The 8,953-nt window shown below is 34.8% G+C and overlaps 1 protein-coding gene across 7 annotated transcripts in view; it reads right to left on the minus strand.

Moving 5' to 3' along the window:
- Positions 1-8,953, minus strand: part of LOC106460042 (protein phosphatase 1 regulatory subunit 16A-like) — a 74,722-nt gene that overhangs the window by 55,871 nt on the left and 9,898 nt on the right. Inside the window, exon 1 of one of the 7 annotated variants that reach the window (XM_022386663.1) lies at positions 3,964-4,018. The exons of 5 other annotated variants lie outside the window; for them this stretch is intronic. The gene's annotated coding sequence lies outside the window, so the exon portion shown is untranslated. Of the gene's footprint in view, positions 1-3,869; positions 4,019-8,953 lie in introns of those variants that run through there. One more of the 7 variants, XM_022386659.1, reaches the window with a different exon arrangement.

An 8,953-nucleotide genomic window follows, 5' to 3' on the forward strand; every position in this document is an offset into this window, starting at 1 on the left:
CAAGGCACTTTCATTGATAACTGCGTCTGCAAAGAAATCCTTCAATAAAATCTACTCTGTGATGCAATGTTGTGATGACAGCTCATTTTTAAACTAACATTTAAATAAAATCATTTTTCTCATGGATGGTGAACATTATTGAATGTCAAGTACGAGTACATTGTTGTAGAACTGTCGGACAATTATAGAAAACGCCGCAGGCCCAATAGCCTTCCGCAATAAGTAGCAGTTATACCTGCTCGGAGGGCTAGTATAGTTAATCGGCATTAAACGTTACATAAACATTTTTCACACAACTTAAATAGGCTATATACAAATGTCAGGGCTGTATTAGACTTCGATAAAAATCAATCAAATACTGGGAACTGCTACATATTTAAAAAATCGGATATACAGGTTTTCTTTGACCTAAATATTCTAGGACCGGATTCAGATCCTGTTACAAAGTGTAGGTATTGACCTCAGTTCGATGTAAATATGACAAAAGGTCAAACCAGGTTTCTGATTGATAAGTCACGATTTAAAATTAAGACAGACTCCAGGTTTGGATTCCAAAATACTTCACAGGAATGTGTTTAAGAAGATTTGTTTGTTTGTAATTAGCACAAAGTTACACAATATGCAATCTTACAAAAATAAGTATAAAGATGATATTGGGAATTTCAGCAAAGCAAAATATACAATAGAAATTCAAAACCAGTTATAACACGTTCAGTTTGAAACACTGACAATTTCTTCCACAAATCAGTTTATCCAACCCTCCCAAACTTCCATGGTACATTCCCATCATTTCTCCGAGAATGGCAAACCGATGCAGAAGGTCAAAATTATGTTTACCACACCTTTTCCAAACTGACCCCATCCACAGCGGAAAGTCTGCGGCCTTATAACACTAAAAATCTGGGTTTCGATACCCGTAGTAAGCATAGCATAGATAGCCCATTTTTGTAACTTTATGTTTACTGACAAACCAAACCGATATACCAAGCATAATCAAAAGTTTATTATATTTACATTAACTTCTTTATACCACGCCCATGCATTGGACAGACCATAATTTTCGCGTTACAAGCCCTAAAGCGTATTAGTGAATCGTCGGGGGCCACATCTCGTATTATTTAAAAATAAACACGGTCTTTAATATTTCTATTAAAATTTGCTACAAAAGCGTGTCTGTGAAGTTTTTCCAGCATAAAACTGATGTATTTAGTTACGTTTACTTTTTGATACAATTACTATTTAATGTGACTTAATCTTAGCCTAAACTTCTGAAATAAAACAAAATTCAAAATTATATCAACATTACATGCTTTAATAGTAGGATTACGCAACAATGATATGACAAAACAGAAATAATAGCTTGGCTAGTAGTGTTAAGTTGCATTCTAAACTTACGATATAGGTTCTTCAAAACTTGTTTTGGTGTGCGATAAGTTTGACAATGATACACCAGTTCAACAAGCACTTAAAAGAAAATCGAACTTTTAAATATCTAATAAAAGTACATAACTACTTCTATTTTATCTCAACACACTAACGAGCCAATATAATCTGCCTGCTACTGGTAGACTAACACAAAACGATCTACCATAATATAAAATACAGCATCTGTGTAAGCTGAAAAACAACGCTACATAGGTTCGGATGAATAGTTCCACGATTCAGTGGGTTTGTTGAAGGTCGCTTCCTGGTTCTAACCACAGATTATCAATATTACGAATACAAAACATAAAACTTTTAACCGCTACCAAAACATAACGCTCAGACCTATGTTACTGTACAGTTCTGGAAAGAATTAAATTAACTCGTGAACAATTCACTAACAGCAACCTTAAAATTTTAATAAAAACTACACAAGACTACAAATTATCATTAGCACTTCGTTTTCAGTTCATACAATTGGACAAAAAACAACAACAGAGAATGGCTGGTACGAATAATACGATCAACAAAGAATGGCTGGTAAGAATAAGATTAACTTCACTTGCAGGTCAAAGATTAATGTGGTGTATAATAAAGATTGTTACCAAAAACAGTACGATCAGCAACGCCAACAGCACATTGATAAACAACGTACACAGAACACTGTTAACAGAAACAATACGATCAGCAACACCAACAGCACATTGATAAACAACGTACACAGAACACTGTTAACAGGAACAATAGGATCAGCAACATAAATATTATTACAAAGACCATCTACCAACAAGGTATACAGAACAATGTTAACAGGAACAATACGATCAGCAACACCAACAGCACAGTGATAAACAACGTACACAGAACACTGTTAACAGAAACAATAGGATCAGCAACATAAACAATACACAATGTACAAAGAACATTATTACAAAGACCATCTACCAACAAGGTATACAGAACAATGTTAACAGGAACAATACGATCAGCAACAGCACAGTGATAAACAACGTACACAGAACACTGTTAACAGGAACAATACACAATGTACACAGAACATTATAACAAAGACTATCTACCAACAAAGTATACAGAACACTGTTAACAGAAACAATACAATCAGCAACAGCACAGTGATAAACAACGTATACAGAACACTGTTAACAGGAACAATAGGATCAGCAACATAAACAACGCACAATGTACACTGAACACTGTTAGCAAGAACAGCTGGTAAATAATACTCTTTTTTCCACACTTGTCTAGTACAAAAGACCTACCAAGGCTAACATACACACAAAACCCTCTAGCAGAGTCTTGTAACATCACACAAGCACTTGTATTCTTGTACTGCTCACACACACAGTTGCTTCTATATGGAATACATGTAAGTGCAGCTTACCTGCTGGAATTCTGAATGCTATCTTTTACACATGCTCGTTCAAGAAATCATTCTTCTAAAGCAGTCTTGTTTTTCTTTAAACATCACCGAATAATAAATTTCAGTGCATACAGAACTGAATTTAAATAATAGTTAATGAGATAAGAAAAGGCACAGACTTTCTGTAATTTGTAAATGAAATATACAATCATAAATACTATAAACACACACACAATCGGTGTTTTTACCTGTTTACTTTTGTAGCATTTTCAGAGTACTAAGAGTAAGACTGCTCTCAAGCTTTATAAAACTTTTAGAAACCCCAATAAAAAACATTTAATTATAAATACAAGTCCTAAAATACGGGAAGGATCATTTTAAAAACATTTTAAGTCGGACATATGTCGATGGCTATTACCATTGAAATAGTACAATGGGTAAATACGTTATTTGTAATTATTCACAATAATTTTAATTTTGAAAATGAATAGTTTAGTAGTTTATTATTTAATTATTTGAACTTAAAAGTCGAACGATGAGAAGAACGAATACAGCTTATACAACTTACAAATAAATACAAGTTAAACCGAGAGTTAAAGCGCTATTTTGGTTTTAGGTCCAATCCCTTAAAATATACAGGTAATATTAGTTTTAGAGCTTCTGTACTTCGTTCTGTTACTGTAAGGTCACAGGCACCGAATGGATTACACAGAGTCAAGCAATCATGACTATGTGCAGAACAATTCTTTGAAATATCTTACGTTTATTCAAGTTTTTAAGAGGGTGGTTTTGTTTCTTTAATGATACGCTGTTAAACTGCGATTTTTTTCTGCAATATCGTAAAACTGACAGCAATTATTAGGTGCAAACCTGAAATCATTTAATTTTTACCAATTCGACTACAATCACACACTTCAAAAACACTTTGGGGCAGTTTTCAATAAATATTTGATACATGTTAAAGCACAATACCGAACAAAGAATTTTAATTTGAAATTATTAATGCCAAGCTTCAATAATATAGGTATCTAGGTGTAAAAAAACTAACTTAATATAAGTAACTTACCTTTACCATTTTCAGTTTAACATGCTGAAATTATTCTCTTTCTTCCAATACAATTTAATAGTCTAAATCCTCAATAACATAATCTCGCACTTACAAATATGGCGCAAAAATCCCACACAGCACTAAACAATATAGTGACTAACTAAGAAACAACATGACACAGCCAGGCCAACCGTGAAAATACTTTATGCGTGGCCTACCAACAAACAAACTTGCCGTTCACGTCACACACACCACAGCCGCGGAGAGGAAGGAAGTCACAGGTGGGTGCTTGTTCACGTGCAACACAAGCCTACAGCGGTATGCAAAGCATGTAGCGAGGAGACTAAAGGTGACAAAGAAAAAAAATGTATTGCCTTTCTAGAGGTGGGGCAGAGTCCAAGGGTTAGGAATAAACAGGCAAGAAGACCCTCCCTCAAATAACCACCAATATGGAAAAAAATGCGTTCAAATTTAGCAGGGGATATTAACGAAGGGGGCTTACCCCATATCGTAAACTTATCTAACATCCCTGTATGCATCGTTTCAACCGTTACTGACCTTGAGTATTTATTATTAATTTGTCACAATAAAAGTACGTACCAACCAACATCGTGGCGTCAGACAACATGCTTGGTACGGTTGATTGTGACATATTAATAATAAATATTCAAGGTCAGTAACGGTCGAAGCCACGCATGCAGGGAAACCACCACGATTATTTATTTCTTAGTCTTATATATAAAACAAAACGAAAAAGAAAGGATACCTTCAAAGGCATGTAATGTTAGTAAAACAGTTCTGTGGGGGTCGTACAGAAGAGGATAAAGGTGGTTTCAAATTATATCATAGGTAAAATACTTGATATTCAAAGCGGCTAATCACACTGTATCACAAAATAAATATTAAAGCGATTGATACCAAGTTACCCGTTGATGTTGTGTGTGTGTGTTTATAATTTCTACACTACAGAGAGTAATCCAAACCTGTGATGATTCCACAACAGTGCTACCTGTGTATTTCTCATGATGCTATCTGAATTGTGTATACAGAATTGGGGAAGAAAAAAAAACAAAAGACAATTTTACGTTTCATAAATACTTCATTTATTATGTGACGGATTTATTATTATATATTTATTTTAATACCAACGTTTATTTAGATTAAGTTTATGTTTAGACATATGCATAGATTATCGTGTTAAATATGTATTGCGAAACTCTCGCCTATTCTCTAAAGTTGTAGAAGATTTTCGAGTGTAAGAATCAACAATACATGTGTGTACGTAAACGCTAGCGTAGCTTTGTATTGTTACATAATCTGAATTTCTTAGAAACTCTCCACACAGGTATAAATATAACCAACACCCCGCGCCAAAAAAAGGAGTATCTATCATTAGTTTGCTATAGTCAGTGTGCTATAAACTTCGGAAGCTATAACCGTAATTGTTATAACGCTTATCAATTGGAAAACTTCAGATATTTGACCAGGAGCAAAAAAAAATTCGAACGTTACAAATCACTTAACTTCAGTGGATTATCATCGGACATTAGTATTTTTACGAAAACATTATATAACTTCATCTTGGGAAAACTCGGCGTGTGTGTGGCTGGTGAATAACGAAGATCAAAGCTGTCTAGCTCCTTGTTAAGTGAATTATACCTACGTCAACTCGTAATTAACTCGCTCATCGTCAACTCTCGATAAGACTAGAAAGAGGACTTTATAATGCTTGTAAGTTTGTGAAACTTTTGTTTATAAATCATTATTTGAAATAACTATTTGTAATAACTGTTATTGTAAATTGTATTGTCGTGTGTATATTAAAACGAATTTGTGTTAAAAAAAAGAAAACTGTTTGTATCAATCTTGTTGGCAAATGTCATAAACTGACTATATATCGGCTTTTACTTAACTGCTAAATCCAAAGTACAATTTAACTAGTAAATTTAAAGTATCATTTAGCTCGGTTTCAGACCTTTCGAAATTGTAATATGTAACAATTAACGATCATGGTTTCGCCAGTAAAGGCACCATCCGGTACAAGTATCAATTATATTAAATTTATATAATTGTGTTTATATGGTCTTGGTGCATTTTGGGTATTTCAACTTTAGAATGTATAGCAATTAAACTGGGTACTTTTCGCACGCCAAGTACGTGCTCTATCATCTCAGTTAAACTCAAAGGGTTACATAAAGCTACCTACTTACCTCAGTCCTACCTCCCTCTTACGAACATGGCTCAAGTTTAAAATTAACCTGAGGGTCGTTACTTCTTCTCTGTGGTAATCCAACCATTTTCATATCCTAGGATCGAACACGGCTACCTCTTACACATCAAGCAAATGTTCTACAAGCTGAGCTAAAAAGTTACATTCCAAACCCCCCTCAGAAGCACAGCTTAATCACAGAGTTATGAGATGACCCATTAGCTGGACAGAAAATATTCTGTAGGGGCAATTAAAATTTAGCATGTCTGAGTATTGAATATAGTATGTTTCGCATAACAAGAGAGCACCGTGTAGTCTTATTTAAAAGTTTTAACTCATTAGATTTACTAGGAAGGAAAATTCCTCTTTTACATGAAAGACCTGTCCTTGGGATTAATCAAAGATTGTAGGACGACCTAGCTACCAAATATTTTCCTAGCAAGAAAGCTCGACAGCTTCAGATATTATTTTGGGAATTCAGCGTTATCACATTTTGCAATAAAAACAATCCCTATGGGCCCGAAAAACAGGACACTCCTTAGCCAACCAACGTTAAGCAAAGTAGCTTTGTAACACAAAACAGCATTAAACATTAAAGATACTGTGAAAACGAACACAAAAAAACGCTCAAGTGCGCTGGAAATACGCGGACATTGGTCGAGATGCACAACTGATTGAAACAATCACATCAATCGAGTTTATTGTTATTGTAATACTGCAAAAATACTAGTCAAATGAATGATAACCGAAATTGCCTCAAAAGCATTTATTATCAATGGCAATTATATTGTGGATTTGGGTGAGGATAGCATTTCATATATCTCAATATGACGACCTTACCATCATCACGGAAAACAGACCGGATGTTGTAGTGGAAAAACAACTTAACCATCAATGTGGGAAACCTACAAGATGTTTTAGTGAAAAAAACAACTTATGTGATACAATAAGTCTGGATCATTTATGAAAATAAATATGTTAGAAGTATGCGCATGCGTGTCTGTGCATATTTGCAGAGTGATTCAGAAATATACTAACCAGTATATAATTCACAAAATGAAGATAATCTTTTGGTGGGGCAGAATGAGGTGTTGTGGGCTCAACCTTTGACAATATCATTCAGAAATATTAATATGCATCATTCACTCAAAATGTCAATGACAAAGGTGTAGACTAACATACCAAGACACACGGCAGTTGTGTCGACGGATAAAACAACCTGCTGCAGGACACACTGTTATTAACAGGAGTGATAGTTTAGCAATTTTCCACTTTCTGTAGCTCGGGTTTTGGTAATCCAAACTATCACACATTTTCAGTGGATATGCTCTACTGCACTCTTAGCTCAGATACCAAATTTCAAGGCAATCCATTACGCAATACACGAAATATAAAATCGCCAATTTTTATCTAGTTTCTTCCTATTTTTTTCTTCGCATCGAATGTACGGAAAGTTTATTTGATAGGAAAACTTTCAAATTTGGTACACTTATAGATCTTTACAACCTACAATTAGATGCCAAATTTGGTCTAAATATAAGCCATATGTACAACCGTTCAATTTTGACCAAAATATTTGCGCACGCCTACGCAAAAATTCACGTGAGCTATCGATCATAAATGTTTACTCCAGCTTCACCTACGAGTAAAAGTGGATAGTTTTTAGTTTTTGTCACTCATATTAAAGACGGCTGATTTAGAGCAGCAAAACTATAGGGTGAAAGCACATGCATATACATAAGTACTGGTTAGGCCAAGCAAACAAAATTAGCAGTTTCTAGCTCGTTTTCAAAAGAATCATACGGGTGGACGGTTATTATACATTATTCATTGCCAACTTTTCAGCACAAATTTGTTAAATTTTATGAAATTCTCCTAATTAAAGAGAGTTTAGCGTCACGTGATATTAGCTTAAGCAATTAGCGTAAATAATGATGCTTGATACGGCTGAACGAATGCATGCGGGTGATAACAATAAACTGTTAATCTAGATTCCATGGCGTTACCATAAAGGAAATTATTCACACCGTTTTAGAGAGCAAACACTGCCACCAAACATTTTAGAGAATCCGGCTGGTTCTGTATAGGCCTGCTTCGAATAACAGGGTTACGATCCTAAAGCTAATGTTGGTTATTATAGGGTGTCATTTTTTTACTTGCTGTGACTTGTTGGTTTGTATTGACTAAATTCATGGTATCTGATCAAGAACACCTTTGATGTGAAAAAAGGTGTGGCCAAAAAAAGGAGTTTATAGCAAATATTCATTCATTACTTAACAAGGCCGCATATTTTGTTTTACCCAACATCATGCCCCAAGTTGAAGACAAAACGTGGCCTAGCTAACTAATGAATGAATATTTGTTGTAACATTCTTATCAATGCTCTAAGTGTAGCTACCAGTTTGGCCGCCAATTTTACTTTCATTCCTTTAAGTAGCACGCTTAATCCTTTTTCTGGTCGCACCTTCTTTTCACATCTATGGTGTTTTTTATTAGATACAAAAATACATACAGTAACAACCGCCATGCTTTTATTCACGTGTTTGACATGCTCCTGTTAAAGAAATAATACTTCACTTACTTAGTAGCTATAGATCGCCCTACAGCCAGCAAGGGTAGCAGAACGGACGTATGTCGGCGAATCGCACTCTCTGTAGTTTTAATTAGATATGGTAGTGCGGCCTGTCGGTGCGATGTATGGTGGAATCGTTAGGCATGAAAACATCAATTGTATTGTTGCGTCAGCGAGTCACGTGACTACTATGACGCAACGTTTCTAGAACTATCATGTACTTTGTCGAATGTTCAAGTTCTTACTAAAAATAGGTTACGCTGGTATATAAAAGAAGAAAGGTAATGTGTGTGTAGTCAGTGAATGAGTAATTGAACTGCG

Source organism: Limulus polyphemus, unplaced genomic scaffold (assembly GCF_000517525.1).
Source record: "Limulus polyphemus unplaced genomic scaffold, Limulus_polyphemus-2.1.2 Scaffold698, whole genome shotgun sequence".
In the NCBI taxonomy this organism is placed as follows: domain Eukaryota; kingdom Metazoa; phylum Arthropoda; class Merostomata; order Xiphosura; family Limulidae; genus Limulus; species Limulus polyphemus.